At 43.1% G+C, this 27,312-nt stretch overlaps 1 protein-coding gene across 1 annotated transcript in view; it reads right to left on the minus strand.

Annotated features, from left to right (window-relative positions):
• LOC133136134 (POU domain, class 2, transcription factor 2-like) overlaps positions 1-27,312 on the minus strand; it is a 55,536-nt gene that overhangs the window by 21,072 nt on the left and 7,152 nt on the right. The gene's annotated exons all lie outside the window — the stretch shown is intronic.

Raw genomic sequence — 27,312 nt, forward strand, 5'->3', positions numbered from 1 at the left:
CGTCGGCTTTAACAACGAACATTCAGGCGCATTCAATCACTTGCAAATCCATCAACTTTCACAACCATATATTCTCCTAAATGTAAATCAAAGAGCTTTCATGATCGCCGTGGGTTTGTTAGAACTTTCTGTAAATAAATATATTAATAATGAGTTCATCATCAAAAATAAGTTCATTAAGTAACATATCGCAGGATGCGTTTACTTTTTATTACGGATTAAATGTATTATTGAATAGTACAATTCTATTATTTTGTTAGCTTCAAATATTGTAAAACATCCAAGCAGACAGAAAAAATATCCTGTACATCTACAGTAAAAAGCATAAGAGGATAGCCTACTGCAATATGTGAAAGACGTTATTGTATCTTTTTCATATTTAGTAAAGTCGTACAGTATACGATTTTTTAAAATGAAACGTAATTTCGGCATATTGAATATCTCACTGGAACCAATATTATCGTGGATTAGCCTATATAGGTTTAAGGCAGGTGGCTGCGTCGCTCGCCGTGACGACACTGAGTCATTTCGAAAAATTTTCTCTTCCTTCCAACTTTTCACTTAAAAATAGATTCACCCTTCATACAGCCTACTAAATACAAGGCGCGGTACCCCCGATATTTAAATATTTACAATACCACTATCAGAATAAATAATATGGACAGAGATGTTCACGTATTTGAGAGAATAAGTATAGATTTTAGTCTGTGTAATATCCCGTCACAAAATGAGAGGTGAGATCAAATATTAGAAACCACTATAGAATATATACTGCCAAGCCAGACGACCGCTCGTGACTCACGGGCGGGTTTCTCTCGATGACATTTACACGGACTCTCACTTTCACGCTTTAATCTACGGCATTAATCTACACGTAGGCTACGATAAACATAACTAAAGTTAAAGAATTTTAATTGCTCCACAAATCGGCACGTGCACTGAGACTGCTTTGGTTCATTTCCAATAGATTGAATGACAAAGCTTTAACTTGAAATACGCAGTCATGAGGTTAAAAGGAAAAGGAAATAATGAACTCACAGCTAAGCCCCCACACGAGAGATAAAAGAAAACATAATAACATCGGCAAGGCCGTCGGCGCAGGTAGAAATGAGTAGGCAGGTAAAGATAGGGGGTTAGTGGCGAACCCCCGCCCCCCCAAACACACAAACAAAAATAGCACATCATATTTAATCTATATCCTTAGGTCAATTTACGAGTATCGCACTATAGCACTCGCTCGAAATGATTTTAATTTACCTGCTTTAAAGTCACAAAATAAATGTAGGAAAATTTAGGCAAGAAATACATATTATTTAATAATTAATAACCTAAGGTCAGGTCATCAAAGGTTGTCAGAGCAACATTCTCCTGCATCATCCTTTTTTATGGTAGTGCCATGCTAATTATCTAATGAAGAAAATAGTAAATTAAGGTGTATTTAAATCGAGGTATATACAGAAGTTAAAGCAAGGTATATTTTACTAGTTTAATAATTCTTCCTTATTCATAATTCAAAATTCAAAATAACAAGCAATTCCACTAGCAAAATGTATGTCAAAGTAATTTAAAGTATACACACATGCACATGGACATGCACACACAAACACACACACACACACACACACACACACACACACACACACACACACACTGTATGTTAGAGGCTAGATGTTGGAGGGAGAACTTCAGGGTAATTTGTACATTGTTGTACAGCTGAATCACTGTCATTATTATTATTATAATTAGCAACATTTGAATATTCCAAAATAAAAGACAAATCGATGATGAACTTGAAATAGCAGCCATTGATTCCCTGTACGTACTCGCTGCACACTGTAAACGTACTGTACACCGCACTCACACGTGTGATGTGCATAGCATGTGTCGCGTGGTGGGACAGAGCCGGGCCGTGGACAACACCATCCGGTGACTCATTATTACATCACATTTTCAGCCCAGAACCGTTTCCTTTTCAGCCCCCTGTTAAGCATAGGGACTGCCCCCATCCCCAGAGAGAAGGATTCACTGCTTCAAAATTTGCCAAATCTGAAATGGCTGCCATTGAATTTTCCTGGAATGAAGGACTGATAAACTCGCGTAACCCTAATTAATTTCCGAAAAATATTAAGATCTTGCAGAAATAGCTAAAAAATCAGATTACGAAGAAATAGTAGTGTGTTGTAGGTTACTTACTCATCTAAAAATAGCTGACCCAGAAATTTAAACCACGCAGTAAATTGAAGAGACACAGAAAGCATACAAGACATTTTACAATAACAAAAACAATAATACTAATTATTATTATAATTATCCATGCTGTGATTATTAATAATGAACAACATTTTCTTTTCTAATTATTTTCCTTTTATAAAAAAGAATAACAACAGTAACATTGCAAAACATACAGGAGCTTAACCTGCAGCAAAAATCTTTGATTTCTTAGAAGTCAATCTTGTCAACATAGGCCTCTTGTGTATTGGTGTGGTGATCTCAGGGCATGGACTTGCAAACATTCAAATTCAAATTTACTCGGCATGGTTCTGAAGTGTGGGGTTCAGCATGGAAAAACAGCAAACACAAACCTCATCCATTCATTAATGTGGAAGTTTGGAAATTCTTTTCATACACATGTAAAGTTAGTTGAGCTGATCACAAATCTGTTTAAATATCGAGTACAGCGAGTTCTCTTATCTTTTTGTCACTAATCAAAAGGGTTTCTTCCTACATTTCTACACAAAGGGTTTTTATATTAGACCTTAGATTACATAACGGAAATGCATGCAGATGCAAATGTATCAATTTCACTTAATGTTTATTTTTCGTATTTATACCTTTTACAAAAATAAAAATAAATTCTGGAAGCGTTTAAAGAACAACATAAAACCGGTGCTTACTTATCATTATCTTTCAGCTCACATTAATTCATCATTAATGGCTTGATATAATAATAATAATAATAATAATAATAATGGTTTGCAATTAATACAAATTTTATTGACTTGGTCTGTAGCTGAGGTGTCACTGTATGTGACCTTGATTATGGTCCGAACACACAAAGTTACAAAAACAATTGATGTATGATGGCTTCGGTGGTATCCGTGGTATCAGTATCGGTGACCTCAAAGCATCATGGGAACACTGAGCAGCGAGTCTATTAGCATACTGAGCCACACATGTTCTCATGATGCAGTCATAGCTACAGTCTTTTAGTGTTGGAAAATTACCAGCAGCAGCAGGTGTGCACAGACTGTAGATGAAATATGCAGGCATGTGGCAGTACGTTCACCCTGGTAATCTGGTTTTTTCTTTCTTTCTTTTTTCTTTTTCAAATGTGTTATTTGCATAAGCTGCACATTGAACTTGAACTTGTCTGTAAGAATTACTAATTCAATAACTTAAAAACTAATTATTAAACAGAACCATATGAGCATATGGACACACTTCAACACACACACACGCACCCACCCACACACCCACACACATGCACGCACACAATGAAAATGCACTTGCTGACACACGCACAGAAAATATAACTTCCTTTAAAATATTGCAAACGTCCATAACTAAAAAACTAATTATAATGGCCACCTGCAAAAAATAAACACCCGTCAAGCTCCGCCTTCTGTGTCTCTTCCTCCTTCTCTCTCTCTCTGTCTGCTCTGCTGTTTCTGCAAAATGTGTTCACTGTGAACAATAGCATCGTTACCATCTTCACCTCACTGTATTTTTCACATTAGCACACCACACTAATTATGACATGCGCACGGTAATATTTCAAATTTCACTTTTGCATAAAGGTAATAGGTAGGGATTGTTGACAAGTGAGCTATTGAATATTGGCATCACTGAAGAGCTCATCACAACTGCCACTAGGGGGAACCAGTGAGTTACAAGAGAATCACAATGTTTGTGTATGAACATTTATAATTTCTTCACAGTATTAACAGGCAAGAACATTTTATTCAATACTTTCTTACCAGGACTCAAATGCACACTCTACACAAGAAGAAAGAACTCTAATGAGCTTATTTTCTGTTGAGGACAAATCTTACCTAAAATATTACCAAGACTCTTCTTTTGTTGTTGTACTGCTGATAAGTTAAAACTATTTTTTGGACAAAATATTTTTGGGATTATTTCAGATAAATGTATGCCTGGATTTTACATATGTGAAAAACAATATCCATAACTCAGTTCAGCTACTGGGAGTGAAGTTGTTTGGTCGAAATTAAATGTAGGCCTAAATGACATGTCCCCACAAAAGTTAATGATTATTTTTATACCTAACTACAGACGTACGTACAATGCTATACCATTATATATAATGATAATAATAAGGAACTGGTAAAAATCAAAGAGGTATATACACCTTAATTATTAATACACAAGCTGCAGCTCATCAATCATAAATGCATTACTTTGATGACCATGATTAGTTCTAGCTACAGTTACTATGCTATATCAGTTTAGTGTGTTCTGTAGGTTGGTGTGAGTGTGGGTATGAATACTCGCTGGTTAGTACATGGTTAGAGTAAGTGTGTAAGTGTCTGGATAATGTTAAGCGGTCTTTTTCTCTCTCTTTCCCTCTCTTTTTCTGTCTCACTTCCCCTCTGCACTTCCCCTCATACTCATACTGGGGTTTACTTGGTGCTAAACATGACACGTACAGTCCATTAGCTATTAATACACAGTACAACACCCGCTGCTGGTCGCACACACACAAACACACACACATACACACACACACAAACACATACACACACATATACACACACACATAAACATACAAGTACACACATACACTCACACACACACACAAACACACACACGTACACACATACACTCACACACACACACATAAACATACATACATACACACATGTATGCACACACATACACACACATATGCACACACACATACACACACACGCACACATATACACACATGCACTGTCACACACACATACACACATATGCACACAGTTGCACACACACACACACACACACACGCACTCTCACACACAAACACACATATGCACACACTTGCACACACACATACACTTTCACACACACATACACACATATGCACACACTTGCACACAGACATACACACACACACACATGCACTCTCACACACACACACACACATACACAGACACGCCCATACATGAAAACTGAAAAGACAGCAATAGCACAACCGGGACCACTGTGGATGTGCAGTGGGGTGTGGGCACAAATGTGTGAGATCAGATAGGGACAATCTGTTTCGATGAAGAGCAAGAAATGCTGTTTTTCTGAGAGCACACTGTCCAGGCCGCCTATACTGCAGACTGCACTCTGATTAGACTTCTCTATATCAGTCCCAATATTCTTTTACACACTCATTTTCACTCATCTCAATTATTATTTACAGTGATGCCAAAGAATGTACGCCAATGTCACTGATGCCTTCTGACCATACTGCCCAGTATTAGTACAGAGCACCGCTACAAGGACACTATTATAGCCCTTCTTCAAGGATATATGCAGGAATACACTAAATATATGTCAATTTATATCAATATATGAGTCGGATATTTTTACAATATCAGTTATGACATGCAATGTCAGCATGCATCACAGTACATTATTCATAACAATCAAAAATATTTTGTACAATTACAGATGAATGCAAGAGTGATTGATAGTATATAGGTTTTTAAACATATGTGTGTACTGTGGCATATTTCTTATGTATTCTGGTATATATTACTTTTTCTGTGTGGAAGTGTTGACACAGCACAGTAAAGTGCATGGCAGAGCAATTCTGTGAAGCTCATTGCATATGGAGGCCCACAACATACTCTTACCTGGCTAAGAGCTCAAAAAGAACCACAGAGAGCAACTTTAATGCACACATACACACATACACTCTCTCTCGGTCTCTCTCTCACATACACACACACACGCACACTCTCTCTCTCTCCCTCACACACACACACACAGGCTCCCTCTTTCACACACACACACACACACACACACACACACAGAATGTTTGTCTCATTTCTTTCCCTGGCAGCGAGGGCCTTGACATTTCATTACAACCGCAGCTGGCTGACCCCCTTTGATGTCCACTCATTACCAGAGCTCGTTAGACCCAAGAGTGCTAATTAACCCCGCAGTCCCACCTCAAGAGAGGCCAATCACTGTCAGCAGCTGATAGAGAGCCCAAGGACAGAAAGAGGAAATTCTTACCTGGCAACCAAGCATCTGAGTGCACCATTACTGTCTGTTTGTGTGTCTGCCTGCCTGTCTGTCTGTCTGTCTCTCTCTTCTACTCACACCCTGTATAAGCGCTCTCCCTCACTGCATTACCTGCTGGCTCAGCCTGTCTCTCTGCCACTCAGCCTCTCACTCTCGGTCTCTCAGCGAATGAGGGAGAGCAGAGCAAACGTGAGGATAGACGTCTCAGCCGCCCTCCCGCCCCCTCGCTCTTTCCCTCCTTCCACTGCCGACCCCGCCCCCGTCCCACCGACACCACACCACCGCCCCTCCCCCTCATATCCTGTACCCGAGCGCATGGTGGAAAGAGAAAGAATTTGTGTCGACAGAAAGATGCCCGAGAGAGAGGGAGCTGCCCCGAGTCTGCGCTGAGGGGTAAATGAGAGAGAGAGAGACATAGAGAGAGAGAGAGAGAGAGAGAGAGAGAGAGAGAGAGAGAGAGAGAGAGAGAGAGAGAGAGTTAGAGAGAGAGAGAGAGTCATAGAGAGAGAGAGACAGAGAGAGAGACATAGAGGGAGAGAGAGACAGACATACAGACATAGAGAGAGAGGAAGAGAGAGGGAGAGAGAGAGACAGACATAGAGAGAGGAAGAGAGAGGGAGAGAGATAAAGACAGACATAGAGAGAGAGGCAGAGAGAGAAAGAAAGAAAGAAAGAAAGAAGAGAGATTAGGACAGGAGGCAGATGTCAGATGTGAGAATTGTCTTCGATTGACTGGCACAAGATGGAACTACTCCACTGCAGAACTTTTCGAAGGGTCAGAATATTCTAGATTATCACCTCGAACGCAGGCTGACCACAGTACCTGTGGGAGTCTGCGTGGGACTGAGAAAGAGCAAGAGAGAGAGAAAGAGAGAGAGATAAAGAGAGCGACAGGAAGCTTGAGGTGTGGATGTGGGGGTCAGGAGGAGAGAGTGAGAGTGGGAGAGGACAGAAGGGAGGAGGCAAGATTAAAGAGACAAGGAGGAAGAAAGGAGAGGGCAACGGAGTGAAAGCTTTGCCACTGGAAAGTGCTGGGGTGGCTGGAAACTGTTGATCACGACTCTGTGAAAAACATCCCTGTCTCTTTCTTTATCTCTCTCTCCCTCTCTCTCTTTCTTTATCTTTCTCTCCCTCTCTCTCTTTCTGTCTCTCTCCCTCTCTTTATTTACCTCTCTCTTATTGTGGTTTTGTATTTTACCCCACAGGCTTACTATATTTCTAGCACCTGGTTCTGCTACTCATTCGAGTGAATTTCACATCAATCGCTGCCTTTCCATTCATGTAACATAAAACTGATTCCAACATGTGTTTCATAGAAAATTTGCTGATGCTAGCATTTTAAGCAAATTAACTAGTAAAAAAGTATTTATGTCAACTTAATTAACTTTCATTTAATGAACTTTATGTAAATTTTCATAGACGCTTGAGTGGTGGCTGATTTTGAATAGTAATTTAAAAACATTTTCAGCCAAATGTGTTTCATACGAATATAATCATTTATTAATATGACAATTAGAAAATGTTTGGCATGTCTACTTTACCAACTTTTAGTCCCTCGAACGCGTAACCGAAGTCACAGAACTAACAGTAGCACATTATCACCACATGATGGCAGTGTTGCCTCTCACTTTTTCCCCTCAAGAAAGCAGGACCGTTTTCTCTGTTGGGAGGGTGGGGGGGTGGGGTGGTGGTGGTGGGGGGATGGTCCACCCAGTGCACTTTTCATGAGGAGATGGAGGTCCATCAACAACCATTACACTCACAGACAGGACAGTCTTACATGCAGGAAAATAAATAACCACTGCGCATGTCCCCCGTAAACCGGACTGGAACCATATTGATTATCAGAAATGGCCGATATCAAGCCCCGGTCCAGACAAGCCTAATGTCAGTTCAGCCCGTTATGCCACTCTTACTGCCGTTGCACTGCAGTTCTCTCACTGAACGATGTTCGTTTGTTGAGTCGGCCGGCCTCCGTCGGGTGTTTCTGGTGGCCGAATCTCGGAGGGGACACGCGTTGTGACAATCAAGGACTCTGGGGGGTGCGGGGGGGGGGTTGGGTTTGGCAGCAGGACGCTGCAGCCCCTCGGTCACGCCTGTCAGGGGACGGTGACAGACTGCGCGTGGGGTGCGCCGGGGGGTCGGGGAGGGGCGGGTGGATGTGTGTCGCGGGGTCAGAGGTCGCCGCATCGCCCCCGGCGACGGCCCCGGACCTGCCCCTCCCCCTCCCCACCCCGCCGCACGGAGCGCTGTCCGGAGGGGGAGGGGAGGTCGGGGAGGCCTCTATTCCCATCAGGCCGCGCTCTTCCCTGCGCGCGCTGTGTCCTGTTCGGCGGCGAAGGCCAGAAAGGGCAGTATCACAGCGGCTCCTTCAGCGAGCGAGGAGACCGCGTGTACGCCCTACACCGCCGCCGATTCCTAACCCTGGGAGGACGCTCCGAGCCCCACACAGCACCGAGAGCGGCCATATTCCCCGTCAGAGGGGCAGCGGAGAGCCCCCTGTCCACTCCGCCCCCGACACCCTGACCTGCGGGGAGGCGGAGCCACCGCGTCTGGGGTGATCAATCACGGGGCTGTCACTGCAGACAGGGAGGGGCTAAGAGGTGGACGGGGTGAGACAGGCCAACAGACCCCTCCAACAGACAAGAGCCAGATGGGCGGCGCTAGCAGTGACAGACACGTCGCTTCAAAAGGGGACTCTGATTACATTCACAGACACTGCTCTGCTCACATTCACAGACACGCCCACAGTCACGTTTTTCATTCTTTATTTAGGTCCACTTTTATGAAATGCATTATAAGGGCCTGAATGTAACGTCATTTATACACACACTCAGTGAGCATTTTATTAGGTAGTATATATTAGGACTTATTTTTTAGATTTATCTTCTGTTACTGTAGCCTATCCATTTAGAGTTATGATGTGTCGTGTATTCAGAGATTCTCTTCTGCATACCACTGTTGGACTTATTTGCTGTTGGTCATTCTCCTCTGACGTCTCTCATTAACAACGCGTTTCTGCCTGCAGAACTGCTGCTCACTGGATTTTCTTTCACCCCATTCTCGGCAAAGTCTAGAGGCTACTATGCGTGAAAATCCCAGGATATCAGCAGTTACTCAAACCACCCTGTCTGGCACCAACAATCATTCCATGGTCAAAGTCACTTAAATGACATCTCTTCCCCATTCTGACATTTGGTCTGAAAAACAGCTGAACCTCTTGACCACGTCTGCATGCTTTCACGCATTTAGTAGCTGCCGCGTGATTGGCTGATTAAATATTTGCATTAACAAGCTGGTGTAGCGTATTGCTTTGGACCCGCGAGGCGAGTGGCGTTGGGTTAAATGTTTTCGGCCGGGACCTGATTTCCAGCCGCGCCTTCAGAAGACAGCTTCGCAAACAGGAGCAGACGGCTGCACAGAGGGCCGGAGCTCAGGAGCCCAGCGGAAAATTAAAAATAAGGCCCGAGCAAATAGACTGTGCTTTGACCCGCTTGAAGAGAGGAGATTGGATGTGCAGGAGAGGGTAAAGTGGAGGGGAGAGTGAGGCTGCAGAGTTTATCTGGGGAGGAGGTTAGACGAGAGGCACGGCCTGTGTGACCGTCTCTGCTCCACACTGTACCATAAACTGACCCCAGATCAGTCACCATTCATAGAGCCATTAGCTTCTGCGCTTTGGTTCGTACGCCGCTGTGTGCCTGAAATGATCTCAGAACTGTATTTGAGACGTGTGGTCTCTGTAACCCCTGCTTAGTTACAGCAATAGCACCAACAGAGCCTCTTTCAATGGCCTTAAATCATTTTTTCCCCTATTGGAAATGAAAATCTTTCTTGCCTGGAGAACGAAACGTAATGCTTTTCACCCTCGCTGTCACATTGTGCATGTGAAAACTCACAACCCACCCCACCGCACACTCGTCCCTTCCTCTGTCTCACTCCCTCTTTCCATTAATCTCTACCCCAACCTCTGCCTCCTTCCTCTCCATGCAGAGCGCAGTAGTGCAGGTCAGCAGCAGCCGTGACATCACTGGACACAGCGCTGCACTCCGATAGGACACTTGGCCGTGTTGCCAGGCAACAGCACCGGAGGGTCTGTATGTGTGAGAGTGAAAGTGTATTTATTTGTGTGTGTGTGTGTGTGTGTGTGTGTGTGTGCCCGTCTGTCGGTCTGTCTGTCTTTCTGTGAGTATATCTCATAGCATCCATGACTATGTTCAACAATCTGTTCCCACTAATGTGCAGCACTGAAGAAATACGATGTTTATAAAGGGAGAACTTCACTATGGCGAGCAAAATGCTTTTGTAGCTAAGTGACTGACTGATGGTAGGATATCTATCTACACTATCTAATAAAGGTATCTAATAAATGAGCGTGTGTGTGTGCGCGCGTGTGTGTGTGTGAGAGAGAGTGTGTGTGTGTGTCTCATGGGAAGGAGGTGGTTATTGTATCTGACACAAGGCCTCTTTCTTACGCCTCATATTTCTGGGCCGATCGATTCCTCTGACTCCCGACAAGACAATAATCGCACCTCCCTCCCCGACTCTATCACAGCCATTATTACTGCCCTCCCCAGAGAACATAACGACAGGCAAGAGAGAGAGAGAGAGAGAGAGAAAGAGAGGAAGCTGAGGAGGAAGAGATGGAAGAAGAAGTACAGGGAGGGGGGGAGAGAAAGAGAAAGGAAGTTGAGGAGGGAGAAAGAGCGAGTGGGGGGAAGATAAAGGAAGTTAGAGGATGAAGAGAGAGATGGAGGAAGAGGTGGGGGGGGGGGGGGAGAGAGACGGTAGAGGTGTAGAGGGAACCCCTGCAGGAACTGGTGGAGAGCGGTAGGGAGCGAGGGAGGCTGGGAAGAGAAATGGTGGCCGGAGCCCGGACAGAGATTGAGAGAACCGTGGTGTCAGAGGTTCAGAGAGGATGAGGCACGGCGAGGAGAAAGGGATAAATAAACTAAAAATAAAATAAAGACGGATGGAGGAGAGGAATGTGAACAATGAGGGGGAGTCGGAGGAGGAAGAGAAAAATGAGGCGTAGAAACGGGCGGGATGGAGGGATGGAGAAGGGGTGAAAGGACAAAGCGGTGATGGAGAGGCGTGCTGACAGTGTCAGTGCATGAAGAGGATGAAAGTAATTAAAGCCAGCCTTATAAACAGGACCGGTCGCGTAACAGTCCACCGATAAAACGGAGCAGGAAGAGTGGCACGAGTGAGCTCCTCCGTTTTATAGAGATATTTAACAGGTGTCAAGAGCGCGATAATAACCAAAAAAAAGGACAAACAACACAAACACGTAACGCAGATGAGTGTAAACCAAAAGAATTGAAACCACAAATCTGCGGCAACAAGTACAGCCGCTCATAAAAACGCTGAACGCGGCCGTCTCATTAATATTATATATTTTTACGCAACGTTTAAAAGCCTCGTGAAGGTATGAGCAAGCCACGGCGGTGGAGAAATGTAGAGAAAGAGGGAAAGGGGGAAAGGGGGAGGGGAGAGAGGAAAGGAGCGAGAGAAAGTGAGACGGGATTGGGGATGAAAAGCCTGTCACTAAAGGCTGACTGACACAAACCGCGGCCTGTTCAAGTGCTGCCCTTCAGAATATTGAGGATAAAGTGACAAAATATTCCCGTCTCATCTATCTCCTCCCGTGCACGTTGGGCTACTGAGGTCTGTGTGGGACGGCTACGTTGGTCCACCTGGATTGCCGGTAGATTCTAAGTACAGTAATAGGATTGCAAAGAAGAGTGCTGTTTGATCCCTGATACCTCCTCTCTCTCTCTCTGTCTGTCAGAATTACCTTCTTTTACCTTCTTTTACCTTCACCTTTCAATATCCCATAATTCCCCTTTCTCTCTGCCGATACATCCGTCGTCTGTCAATGCCTCTGCCTGCTCGTTCTCTTTCTCTCTACAAATACATCCACCCTCCGTCTATTAACACATTATCCACAGTTTTCGTCAGGATATTTCTTTTCTTTCCATTTCCACCATTTTTCCTCTAACTCTCCCTCCCTGTACCTATTCTCTCTCTCTCTCTCTCTCTCTCTCTCTCTCTCTCTCTCTCTCTCTCTCTCTCTCTCTATCTATCTTGTTGGATCCCACCTCTCTACCTTTCTTCCCACTTTGCCCCTTCGCTGTTTCTCTCTTTCTCTTGTCTGTTGCAACATCGCTGATAATCAGAATAATGATTGGATTAATTATTTACGTGCTGTTTTTACAAGGAGGGTCAGCAACATGGCCGACACACAGCGAGAGCAGGGAGCAGTTATGAGAGAGAGAGAGGGGAGAGAGAGAGCAAATGTGAAAGGGGAAAGAGGTGCTGGCGGTGTGCGTTGATTAGGGGGTGGGGGGGGGGAGATTGGGGGGTTGGGGGGATTGGTCTGGCTAGCGGAACAGCTTTTCACCCCTTGCCCCCCCTCCCTCTCTCCACTCTGCTTTGTATTCTGTAGAGATGACAGGGAGAAAGCTTTATTGCTCCGAGTTTGTATCGATCGGGGCCCCTCACAGGGGGTGAACAGACACACGTATGCTGGAAGCCCTTCCACAATGACCATAGGTTCTGCCCAGCCAACATTGCGCCCCCCTCCCTCTCCCCTCCTCTTTCTCCTCTCCAGCCTTGCACTCTCTCGCTCGGAGACTTAAATAAATTCACAGCTCTTCTTCTTAAAGGTTAAGGAAAGAGATGGCGGCTTTTCATCTTCCACTGTGCACTTTGAATGGAAGATGAATTATATACATAAACTGAAAGAAAGTACATAAATATAAATATATGAACTGTTCCCTCTCTATCTCCCCTCCCCTCCCCCTCTGCCTCCTCTCCTTCCTCCTTTATATTCCTCCATCTCAGTTCAGTGGGGCTTTTTATTACAGCAGGTGAGAATGATTTTACACACCCGCACACACACGCACACATACACACACATGCACACACACACACACACACACGTGCACATACGCACACGCACACGTGCACTCGTACACACGCGTGCACACACACCATGCAGGTGCACACACACATGCACACACAGAAAACAGACACACAGACACACACGCACACACAAACACAGACACAGACCCACACAGACAAGCATGCGCGCACACACTCACATACGAACAGACACACGCACACGCACACACACGCACACACACACACACACAGGCATGTACACACACACTCAGATGAAAGGGTCTTTCTTCAAGCAGTAAAATCATGGGGAGTTTACCATTGAATAGTGGGTCAGAGGCAAGTAACACAGGCCAAAGAAAATGATATGGTATATTATCAGGAGGATGCAGTCTTAAACACAACATGATGTCTTTGTTGATGTGCCCTTGAACATGGTTCACGTAGCCTACACCCATCTTAGCAGAAGAACAAATCTGACCTCCGTCTGTCCTTTAGACCAGCCTACGGACTCCCTGTTTAATACTGAGAACCCAAAATCCCCTGGCCCCAAATTCAGTGCCAACACTCCATGTTCCCTATGCGTTTTGCAGAAGAAGAAATAAGCCTGTTCTTTTTAGTTCTATCTTTAACCACACAGCCACTAATGTCCACTCACTGGATGACAGTCTCACTCACTGCCTCTGGTTGCCGTGTGAACCAGTTATCAAGTGCACCATTTCCAGCCGAATCATCTAGCAGTTTTATGAGGTGCCTCAAATCTGAGAGGAAAGCTTTGGATGTGCCAATGCTCTCAGGTACCAGTTTCTTTTGAAATAGTAACAGAAAAACTGGAATTCTATTGGCATTTATTCAATATTAACTAAAATCATGAAATAATGTGCAAAATATTAAATGCATATGTTTGTAATGTGCGATATATATACTTGTTTGTGTAAGCATGGGCGTATGTGCACATAGACATTCCCTATATTTCTAAAACATAAACCACAAAAACAGAAATTTGTAACAAAGCCACAAATAACAAGAATATTGGCAAATTTTGCCCCATCGTGCTCTACACAGTGCAGAATAGATGTTAAATGCAGCGCACCTGACACTAAGAAAAATAACAACGGGATAAAACAATTCTACACCTTTTCCCCAATTACACTTTGGCTGTGTGAGAACAATCTGCTCGAGCCAGAGCGCTGACATCATTCATCTGCAACTCTGCCACTGCCTGCCAAATGTGCAATATCGCACACAACCCGAATTCCATTATTGACTAATTTAATAATTGCCCTTGCATATTTATGCTGATGTGCCTCTAAAGATGTGTGAGCAACAGTGACCTGGGAATGACCTTTATGGGTAACGCGTTGTCACAAAATTTGATGAAGAATCACTTGGGGGCATTAAAGCAATTTGCGGGAATCCATTCTTCTCTATAATACGCTGGATTTTCTTGCGAAGATTTATGGACGTGCGCGTGTTCTCATTTTGTCTCTGCCCCGGCACCAGGCACTGACAAAGCTGCTCATATGTCCTGTATTTTATTACAAATCTCAGACAATCCCACTTAAAATCATTGCCAGGCTACTACGTTAAGCTGGTTGGGATATTAGCCAAAGCAACGGCACCAAATATGAGAAAATTACATTTCTAATCATTCCACTGCTCCATATGAATCTATTTTTGTAAGACGAGAAAGAAATCGCAATGTTTTATCACATCTTTCTTAATTGTAAAGGGATATACCAGACCACATTTTCGTTATGCTGCCAAATGTCAAGAATTCACCATGGAAATTCTTATAAAAATAATTTAAAATTCTCGAGTAGAAATGAACTTGGCATGAAATGACTGCAGTTAGCAACAATATGTTTTTTTTTTTTTTTTTTTTTTGCTTTTACACTTCACATTAGTCCATTAGAGTATTTCTGGATTATACTTACATTATAAGATTCTCAGTCTCACAAATCGGGTGTTGAGGATACTTCATGTTTTGCCTGCCACTGTAACACTGTAATCAGCCGATGCCTTCACTTTCAGACTGGCAGCCTTTCAAAGAGTATCAGCATGGTGTGTACACATTAAAGCTTGGCACCTTTTCATTTCACAACTACAACTATGCATTACATTTTTTATGTAAAATGTCACTGTGTCTTAATATAGTTTTTGTCATTGAATAACAATGTTAGCTGCTTCAAAGATCACAGCGCTATTACACATTCATTTGAATACAGTTACGCATTTTATAGGTCATGTTTTTTGTCAGTTTTTTTTGCAGTTTGTTTTGCAAAACAGCAAATATTTGATATCTCGCTGAAGGCAGCGCACAAAGACACCGTGATGCCAGAGTGCGCTACAGGAGAGGCTGTATCGCCCACAAGCTCACACCACAAACGGGCCAGCCGGCGAAACCCCGCAGCCCGAATATGTGCTCTAAGCATAGCTGTGTGCGCACGATGCAAGCCCATGAGTGCATATACACAGACACCATTGTGCTGGACATGTTCATTCAGAGTTAGGGCATGTACAGTGCTCGCTTCAATAGAAGACAGTCCCATGGCCATAATACCATGGCAGAGAGAGGTGTATTTCATCACACAACACGCTACAGAACCTGGCTTCCATGTCTGCTGCATCTTGCAGCTTACGTTCCACACTGCCAGGGAGCCGGTGAAGTAAAGTTTTGCTGAAAAGAGAGCATTTTATGCTCCTGGGCATCTCTCTTCGCTTAATGACACAGATCAGAAAGGATACAGACTCTCTTCCACAATCCTTTTGTCGATTAAAACCTTAGGAGATGAATCAATGCGCGAGTTGCATACATATTTTCCAGGCTTTGTTGAGGAATTGTTTCTCCAGGCTCCACATTTAATGAGGATTGGCAGAGAGGGTATTTCACCACCGAATTATAACATACGAAATAAGGGAAGACTGGAATCCGTTTCAGTATAATCTCTTGAGTCTCTTCAGGGAAAAGCTATGTGATTATAATACAAAAAATAATCTATCATCACAATAAAAAATTACTTTTTTTCAATAAAACAATTAAGCCGTCAAATGGAAAAGGGTATTTTTATTGTTTGCAATGACCAGATAGTGTGTTCCCTTAAGATTCATTTCATTGAATTCCTGGGTTATTTGTAGTGTTCATGAATCTAAGTGTTCTGGCTCACTGCCACTTAGATATAAAGTGTTGTTTAGAAATAAGCATCTTAGATGTTAGTGTCTGAATGTTTGGTAATATGCTTTCAACTGCAACTAGCAAGCGCAACACAGTTTCTGTGCAAAACATACAGTATACAGTATCTCCGTGGTCCAAATGGCTAAAATCTTCTGAACCATGGACAATTGCTTTTGCTATATTCATATTTTCAAAAGTACACATGTAACATTTAAACATGTAAGCATGTTGTACAGACATGTGAGTACATGGAATGAAAATGAAGGTGTAATAGTATCTAGGAAACCGCAGTGGTGCCGTGCTGTCATACCTTCTGCTTCTTGATTCTCATTTCATTTCCAGTCATTAAGCTGACAAGACGCTAGGCTAACAAGGCGCTAGGTATATTTTGCTGGTTATGCTTGCTATCAGTATGACTGGAATAGCTGAACTGAAGTGAGCAAATATGGTAGCAACTCCTTCACTTCCCTTTGTGGAAAAACACACAGAAGATCTTGCTTCATGCTACCTTTTCTACCTTAAGCTTAATGCTATTGGCCAATAAATATGTATAGCTTTTAAAAATAAGCAATGCCCTCCTGCAGATTTGGGAAGCCACAGAAAAAAGAAAGGAGAGCAGAAGGGAAAATGTATCAATGCTAAAGTTCAAACACAGTAATTCACAAAGAAGCTGGAATAGACAGTGTAACTCCATTATTATCCATCAGAATTTAATTCAGAGCATTTTTGCATTTTTTTAAGGCATGCGCTAATGCAAAATAAGCTATTTTACATGTTTCAGTGATTATTGGTATGAAACACAGCTGAAATGCCCTGAGCAGTCCTGATGTTGTGGGTGCCCTCACGCGGTCTTTCACTGAATGAAATGTTCTGAGCTTGTTCCTGCCAGACAGTCCTGTCACAGCCAGCCAGCCCTGGTTCTCTCATTTCCCCACTTTCTCATCTTTACCAGCTCTAGTACGATTTACGTAAATTAAGTTATTTTATCCACCTATCAATTTATTTGAAATCTTAAAATATCAATGCCACTTCAAAAGTGAAGTGACACTTCCTTTGAGGTACAGTGGCGTCCAAAAGTCTGAGACCACATTTAAAATCTGGGGGGGTTAAACCATTTTTAAACCGAGTATCAATTCCAAGACTAGATATACCATTGTGTACACAAAGTATATATACTGAGTAGATGTTGATTAGTTGGGCTTACAACAAAAACAGCCCATCCTTCAAGGGCATAGGAAAATAGCAGCCTGGTAGTAGTTTTTGATGGTACCAAACACAGACTCTCTTATGTGTCCCTAGTACACGAGTACTGTGTGTGCCCCATGAGATCTGTATACTTCAGAAGAGTCTTTGTGGTTGAGATCAGTACCTTATCTGCCAAATCTCCAGACAAGAAGCAAATACAATGTTCTTAAGAAACAAATCTCAACAGGGGACCACAAGTACACGCCACAGAAGGCACCGGTTTGATGAATAATGAATTAAATCTCCCAAAATCACAACGCTCCTCAACTGTCCCTTGAAGGAAATGCATCTGATCAGGAAAACAGTCAACTGTTGCTTTTGTGAAAAGGAATGATGAACAAAAGAGAAAGAAGATAAGTTCCACAGCGCTTTCTGCTTGCTCATGTATTCAGTTATGTAACCAGCTGCCCACATGTCAAAAATGGTAGAGTTTCCACAACTGGTTTTACCCCGGTGGCAGTGTAGGATAATGGTCAAAAGAACTGGACTTGTAGCTCTGATGTTATCGATTCCCAGGTGAGCTACAATCGTTGTGCACTTAAACAAGGTACTTAAGCTGAATTGCTTCAGTAGAATATCTAGCTGAATAAATGGGCTGTATGAATCAAATGTAGAGTGTCCTAAAGTGTCTCATTTCTCTATTAAAAAAATTGCTTTAAAATTTCCTTTGCACATTATATTGATTCACACTTGAAATTGAAATTATTTAATTTTAAGGACTAGCTAATAATGATTTCAAGGGTAAAGACAGCCGTAAACAAGTCAAGAGTGGCTCTTGATTTAAAGCATAAGCTTTGCAAAAATAATTTGATCAAAAATGGTTTCATCAAAACAAACTTGCGATATTTTGTCTCACCTTCAATCCTCTAAGTAGCAATCAGGTTTAGAAAGGGTACTCCCACACGCCACTCTAAATACATTTATTTCAAACCGACAGACTGCCGACGTGTTGAAAATGAAGATCAGGTCTCTTTTTTCATCAAACGCTCTGCCCTCTTTGCATATTTGTTCATGTAACTCAGACAGGGAAAGCAGAGAGCGTTATAGATAGAGATGGGATCACGACGCAGGAAGTACTGTGGCAGGGAATCGACCCCCTGACTGCACCAGAGGATTTATCGGTGGCCTGAGACTGGACCACACATCCTCCCCACAGAGCTCTTACTCAACAAGACCTTTTCACTCACGGCTTTCCTCCCTTATTTGGAACATCCAAATGAACATGTAATCGCATGTCGGACCTTCCATCGCTGACGGAGCCAAAAACTAAAAGAAATATTTACAGAACAGCTCATGCTGTTGTTGGCTGACTCTTGGAGGCCTCCTCCATTTTGTACTTGAGAACAAACTGAAGGCAGCATTTATGGAGTACCTGCAAAGCACTTTACGGTGGAAGGGAAGCAAGCCAGGAATGAATAGCACCCACTTGAGTGATGTTTGTCCAACAAACACACTCCAGCTCGTAGTAGTAACATGTTGTAATAGTAGTACTAGTAATTCACTACAAAAGTGAACCAGTGTCTACTGGCCTTTGCTGTAACTTATTTATCAATTACAGTTGATCACAGTATTCTCCCTTCCCCTAGCTTCTTAGGTGTGAAATTGCAATTTTAGGAGGAAAAGAAACATCTGGAGACCTCTCTCCAGGACCAAGGCTGGTCAGCCCTAGCAACAAAAGCAGAGTTTAGAGCTCTGTGTCCTGGAACAAAATGGAAGAGTTCAGGCAGGAGAAGCTCTACACTGCAGGTTATCAGCAGGGGCCTTGGACCCAGTGGCGCATGGATGTGCCAAGCGTGAAAGGGTGTGTGCACACAGTCCTGAACCGCCGTCAGACTGCAGGTGAGGTGGGAGTGTTTAAAGTACTGCACTGCCGGTTTGGTGAGAGTAAGGAGGCGTGTGCACAGTACTGAGCTGACCCGTTGGGTCAGGGTTAAGCGGGCGTGTGCACAGTACTGAGCTGACCCGTTGGGTCAGGGTTAAGCGGGCGTGTGTACAGTACTGAGCCGACCCGTTGGGTCTGGGTTAAGCGGCGTGTGCACAGTACTGAGCCGACCCGTTGGGTCAGGGTTAAGCGGGCGTGTGCACAGTACTGAGCCGACCCGTTGGGTCAGGGTTAAGCGGGCGTGTGCACAGTACTGAGCCGACCCGTTGGGTCAGGGTTAAGCGGGCGTGTGCACAGTACTGAGCCGACCCGTTGGGTCAGGGTTAAGCGGGCGTGTTTACAGTACTGAGCCGACCCGTTGGGTCAGGGTTAAGCGGGCGTGTGCACAGTACTGAGCCGACCCGTTGGGTCAGGGTTAAGCGGGCGTGTGCACAGTACTGAGCCGACCCGTTGGGTCAGGGTTAAGCGGGCGTGTGCACAGTACTGAGCCGACCCGTTGGGTCAGGGTTAAGCGGGCGTGTGCACAGTACTGAGCCGACCCGTTGGGTCAGGGTTAAGCGGGCGTGTGCAGGCGGGGCTCTGCGGTCAGGCCCACTGTGTTTACATTCGGCAGGAGGCGAGGAACAGCACGCGGGGCAGAGTCTCACGGCGATCGATGAGGAGAGAGATGGAGGGAGGGTATGGAGGGAGAGATCGGTAAGAAAAGCAGGTTATCTCCTGTCATTAATGGAGGGAATCCCAGCCGGGGGGTGGGAGGGGGGGTTAGAGACAGGGCGTGGGGAGCGGGGGGGTGGGGGAAGACCTGGATTCATTGAGAAAAACAGAGACTGTTTGGCATCAGGAGAAAGCAGACAATTATCTGTATTGATTAAAGCAAGCCAGGACTGTGAAGTCTGAGAAAACTATGACTAGATCAATAGAGAGGAAGGGGGGGGAGTAGGAGGGAAACAAAGGAGGGAAATGGAGGTCAAGAGTGTGTAAAAGAGTGAGGGAAATGTTTGTAAGAAGGCAGGGAGGGGAGGAAAAAAGACGCAAGAACACAGGAGTGGGTGAAAGACTGAGGGAAGGGGGATGGAGAGGACAGGAGAGTAACCCAAAAACCAAGTACAGGCAGAGAGAAGGAGGCAAAAGAAGAAAGTACTGCACATGCAAAAGGGAGAGAGGAAGAAGAGGATTAGGAAGAAGAGGAGAAAAAGCTACTGGACAAAAGGGAAACAGACAAAGAGGCTGCCCTCCAAATAGGAAAGCCACAGGAAAAAAAAAAGCAGTCTGGGTAAAAAAGGAAAGGAGAAAGAAGGCCAGAGGTGGTAGAGTACAGTCGCTCCGTACGAGAGAAAGGAACAGTGGCCAGCCTCGCAACAGGAAGTGGGACAGAAGGCAAACAGAAGTGCACGAGTCCAAGCGGTGCCGGAACATTCCGGAAAGGAGCGGCGGCCCGCGGAGAGGAGCGCAGTGTGCGGTGCCGTCTGAGGGCCCGGGGTCTAACAGCTGACCCGCGCCTCAATGCTCACGGACCCGGCCGATCCCCACGCCAGGCCCCTAATGAGTCAGGAAACACTGGCATTCGAAATTAACATCAGGAGATTTAAACGCTGAAGCAATTTGTTAAAAAAAACTACAGAGACCAAAAATGGCAACAAAAAAAAAGTAGCCTAAATCTTGGTCAGGCCAATTAAAAGCACTTCCCATGAAAATAAAAAGGGATTTGTGCTAAAAAGCTGGATTACGGCAGGGACGAGGAGTTGGAACTCACATATGGAGAAATAAGCAGCGTGAAACATTATTTAATTAAGCATACTAGCTGTATTTTCCATTTACCAATTCATAAATATTATAATTTGTTATTTAGCTAACGCTTTTATCCAAGGAGACTCACAGTTGATTAGACTAAGCAGGGGACAATCCCCCCAATGCGGGGTTATGTGCCTTGCTCAAGGGCCCAACGGCTGCATGGATTTTTACCATGGCTACACCAAGGCTTCAACCACCAGCCCAGTCATGTACTTCAGCCACTGGGCTACAGGCTGCCCAATTTGACTGGCAAGTTCAATTTATATGTGTTACTGAAAGAAAGCACAGACTAGGCAGGAAGGGAAGGCTAGATAGAAAGTCATAAAAACAAAGGAACGTTACCGGTATATCGTTACACATGTCTGACATAACAAATTCCTATCCCGTCTTTAGGAATGGGCACCTTGGAAACAGTCGCTAAGGGAACAGACGACCCAAAGAGGGTGAGAGTAATGGAGGATGAAAAAGGAGATTGATAGTAAAAAAAACAGCGAGAAAGATAGAGGATGTGAGAGTAAAGCTGTGAAAGGAAATGAGATTTTGTCGCAATGGATCATAATTATTCCCGCCTCCCCACAGACTCAATGGTATTTCTTCAGAATGGAATGTCTACCTTGTGTACATACTAATTATTTAAAGTTACACTTTTGGCAGTAATTGGACAGTATGCGTCATGGCACTTAGCCCCCGTAGGTCCTTTAAAGTGCTGTTGGGTCTCAAAAGAAATGAGCCTTAAATAGCACCCCAGCTTTCAAACGCTAGTTTGGTTTATTGATGTTCTGGCCTACTGCCAGACACCTTTCTACTCCGAGTCCTCATTCTACCATTAACTGCACTTCTTACACACCCACTCTATCCCAACACACACACACACTCACATGCACACACGTGCACACACACACACACACACACACACACACTTTTTCCTACCACCCCACAGACACATGCTTACTCACACTTTCCAACACCCTATTGATTCCTACACACACCATGTACCTGCGCACAACACCCATTTTTGTTCATTTCTTTATGTTCACATACACTTACAACGTTGCTTCCCTGCAGTCATACACACATGCTCTGGACTGGCATGTGCTTACAACTAGGTTATATGTACAAATGCACACGTTCATGCGACACAAATCACTCACATTCATGTAAAAAACATTCATGCTGACAAACAAATTCAAACACAACAGTACTTTTCTCTTGCAATTCACATGAATCATCTCACGACACATGCATTGATCAAAAACCAAGATATTTCTGCAACTGCCATCCATTAATATCAGTCAAGCTACTTAGTCTGTGACTTACAAAAACACACGAATATTTGGAAGTGTGAAATGTTGTCAGTTTGACATTTCAAGCAAAAACAGTGCTAATACAACCCAAAATTCTTTGTTTGAATTGTCCAAAGAGCGAATCAGATTAACACACAGGATTCCAACTCCTGCAGCTGAGCACGTATGGGTTTAAACCTGTTTTTTCAGCCTGTAATTGAACCTGTGTATTCATTTGAGTCCTTCTTTAAATTATTCAGCAAAATAAAATATTTGTTTGTGGTTGCACCAGATATACTGTAATATTTACTCACCAACAGTTTGCACTCTGTAGCACATTTTGAATGTGTGACATAGTTATTACATAAAATGCACATGAGTCACCACACACCTCTACCCCTGTACACACAAACACAAGCTTAGGAAGATATGCTGAATGTTTTCACAAGGCATAGCTGTACATGGGCTTGTGCGCATTTTATGTAATATCTCAAAAGCAATATTGAGTCTCTTAATGTCTCTCTTTGTAGGTTCCCCTTAAGACTTGTTCAACTCTCTCTGTGCTTGGGTGAACACATTTATTTATTATTCTATAATAATAAAGCAGTGAATATGCTTTATTTGTTACCTTTCATATAGAAAATCTAGCTCAAAGTGAAGCCTGAAACAAAAATGGTTCAGTCCATCCGTAAGTAAAAGCAGTTTTGGATTAGCTCTTTGGGTTAGTGTGTGGGAGCAGCCTATTCCATTTACTTAGCATTAGCTAAGCAGTCTGACACCCCAAGCTTTGTGTACTGTGATTCTCTAAATTAATGAGCAGCCTTACCCTGGCCCCCACCCCTATATCTCATATTTAACCTTGGCCCCCGGTGTCCTGGCCGTAAAACCGTACCCCCTCTCACACCCTAACCCCCTCAACCCCTTCACCCTCCCCCTTCTCCTCTCTTTCTCCCTCCCAGCTATGCTGTTGTCCACTGTTCACCTCATTCATAGTAAACACTATTGATTTTCAGCATAGGAAATAAAAAATGCCATGAATTTTAATGCTTCTATCTGTCCCCTTCTTTTTTTTACCAATCCCTCTCTCCCCCATCCTTCTCTTTCTGCCTCTCATTCTTCCTGAGGGAAGGATAAAGTGATGGGGGGGGGGGGGGGGGGTAATTTCTCAGCTTGGTTCCTCCCAACGCCCTCTTAACTAGCATTTTTCCCAAGGGACAGGGGCTATCCTCATTCACGTGTAAAAAAATCCATACTACTTATATACCACTGGTGTTCCTACTAGCATTGTAACTGTTCTGGAGGAGAAGACAGCCTAGACACTTTACATTCTCGTGGCATATGTGAAAGGTCCCTTAATAATGAGTCCAAGTCCATCTTTGATCTTTGAAAGCATCCGGTGCCACGCTAAAGCTCTCTGACATGAACTGTCAAAACAAAATGGACATTATTCAACAGGGTTTTCAAAGATGATGTTGCCCAGAATGGTATCTGTATCTTTTTTTTTTCTTCTCTGAGATCTTTTTAAGGTTTACCACCTGGGCCCAGTTCTGACAATAATGTTCCAACAGAGCCAGGATTTGCTGTAGCCCCAGCTCAGAGAGTCGCTACAGACCCAGATCATCTGTGCAGAGTAGGGATTTGACTTTTGTGTCACAAAGAATAAGGCCGAGGTTCTTTAACTTGCTCTCTGGCAAATACAGAATAGTGCAGACAAGCAATGGTAGGACTTCCTAATCTGTTCAAGGAAAGAGAAAGAAATCCTTAAAAGTGCTCTATTACATGATACCCAAGAAGGAAAGGACAGACAAAAATATTACATACTCAAAATACTCCATACTCAAAAGGAGTCTCCAGCAATAACAAACATGTTGCTGGCTAAACAAAAAGTACAGAATCCTTCCTTTAAATTAATCATCCATATAAGATTGAAGGAAATAAGAATAGAAAAACAAGGTGTGGAGGGCATTTGCATTTGTTGTCTATGCCAGGCAAGCAATGCTTCACACAAATTCTTTCACATTTTCAAACCTATTTCTCCCCAGTAGAATTTGGACAGATTCATTCTACCTGGTCAACAGAACCAAGATGGATGTGATTTCTGCAACATTGAGATACTATATCTGGGGCAAAAAAAGACACCCATGGTAAGAGTATTACTTTTCTATTCAACCTTTTTTCACATTTTCTCTAGCAAAATTTCTTTTAGCTCTGTTCTTTCATTATAATTTGACTGATGATTAGACCTGTCACTCAGGGAAGCATGTGGTCAACAGGAGGCACAAAAAGAGGTGGAGTCTTCATTTTTGTCCATTTCATTAATCCCCCCTCCCCAAAAAAAAAAAGATTTAAGATAATTATTCCACTTCATGTCTCCCGTGTTCTGCAAACTTATTCACTTATTATCTTGGACTTTGGTACAAGGTCCTCTATTATCTTTTCAAAATGGCAGCTCTTTATGTGCAGTTGAACACATTCCATAATCACTTTGGCAACAATGCGGCCACCAGGCATGACAATAGACCCAAGTCTTAATAGTCCTGAAAAGAAGGGAGAAAAAGAGAGAGAGTGTGTATGTCGGAGGGAGGGATGAAAAGCGACAGACAGGGCATGCAACAAAATGGACAGAAATAGAAAGAGGGAGGGAAAGGGGAGAGGGAGGTCAGAGAGTCAAAGGGGCTTCTAGTGAGACAAAGGGACTTAGGGTTTAAACCTTTGTGTAAGAGGCGAGAGTCTTTCTCTCTCTGTGCAAACCACTGGTGAATAGACACGTGCAGCTTCCAACCCAGTCAATAGTGGCTGAAGCCTATTTGCTTAAGCTTTTGACATCTCTGTGTTGCTTTATCTTAACCGAAACCCTTTCTTTCTTCACATTTGGTTTGCTTGTTTATGCTTGTGTCAATAAACTGTGCTTAATTTTTGGCTAGTTTGAAATACAGAATTTCAAGCATGCATTTTACAATGCTTAATACATTATACAGTATATTTATATAATTATAGGAACATGAATAACACTGGTTAGACAGTATATACATTAACATTTGTGAACAGAATGTTTGACACATGACTGGCATTGAGGCTTCAGAAACGGACCTGTATTTACTTTTACAATTTCAATTATAAATCCTGTGGAAGATATGGGAGACACTGACAGAACTCAGAGTGTCTGTGCATTTTTGATGTTTGTGGCGGGGATGGGTATTCAGAGTCATTTCCAGTGCAGAGGTTAAAGTCTGACTTCCATTTTACACGTAATGTAGAGAGGAAGACCGAACTGGGGTTAGAAAGAAAGGGAGGAGGGGGGATTTTAGTGCAAGGGGAAAGCAATGAGATGGAGGTTACAGACCTAGAAAAAATCGCATTCAATTCAATGGGAGTGTGTGTGTGTGTGTGTGTGTGTGTGTGTACGCGTGCGTGTGTGTGTGTGTTTATGTGTGCGTGTGTGTGTGTGTGTGTGTGCGTGCGTGTATGTGTGCGTGTGTGCGTGCGTGTATTCATGTGTGCGTGCGTGAGTGTGTGTATGTGTGTGCGTGCGTGCATGTGTGTGTGTGTGTTCATGGAGGAGGAGGTTAATAAAGCCATAGCAATCAGATTTATTAAAGAAGAAACTTCAGATTTTTTTACATTTGAAATTCTAACTGTCTATCTATCTATCGATTAATCTATCTATTTTAGACTGTATATGTGTGCATGTGCATGTGTGTTTGTGTGTGTGTGTGTGTGTGTGTGCGCAAGTACACTGCATTATATTACATTTTTCCAAAGCTGCACTCAAATACACAATCACCCATACATTACCGAAGACCGGATGAAGCGTGGACAAAACATCCAGGGGTAAGTAGGGCAGCTTCATTATCATAACCTTTGTCCACTAAATGAAATGGAGACATTTTGGCTCCTGCTAAACCACCTCCACAAAGGAGGGAGGAACCCAATGCCACTGGTTAAGTCCTGACACTGTTATTTAAATGCACACTTAACATATGCTTACAAAGCCAGGACCCATAAGAATATTGAACCATAGCAGAGGCCTGGAACTAATACAATTAAACAAGGAGCTACCCACCATAGACATGTACATCAGACATAAAATATACAAATTACCTCCTAATAATAATAATTATGTGCACCTGCACAATATTTACATTACGTACATTATATAAAAATATATTCATACAACACCTTTACTTGTTGAATTTATTTTTTATGCTGCCACAATTTTTTATATAGTTGTCATAGTATAAATGATGCCACATTTCAGGCCTCGTGCGTCATGTTTTATTTTATATACGTATCAGAAATTCACCAATGGCAGGACATCTGTCCGGGAGCACAGGCCAATAACTGGCTCCCTAACATTAAATTGAATCAAAACAGTGGTGAAACCACTGCTTTTATTAGGCAAAGTTACATTTTTAATAAATTCATACAAAAACTCCAAGCGGACGCAATAAATCATGAGGCAGGAGCCAAGTGGCTCATGCACCAGCACTCCCCGACCCCTGAACCGCGGTATTTTGAAAAGTGAAATCTCATTATTCTCCTTAATTAAAATCAGGTAGAAACCTTGACCTTGATATGAGTTTAATCAGCAATTCACCCGCTGGCTATTAATACAGCACTGCGGTATGTTTGCACTGGTAGAAACGCATTAGAATGATTTCTGTTGCCAGGAATGAACTGAAAATAAATTATATAATTATAATTGTAATTACAGAAGCTCATGTCAGAACTGACTTTAACAGTAACACCACATATCTTTGTTTCACCGATGGCTTATTTCAAGGTAAAGTACC

The sequence above is a fragment of the Conger conger genome, chromosome 9 (assembly GCF_963514075.1).
Source record: "Conger conger chromosome 9, fConCon1.1, whole genome shotgun sequence".
Lineage (NCBI taxonomy): Eukaryota > Metazoa > Chordata > Actinopteri > Anguilliformes > Congridae > Conger > Conger conger.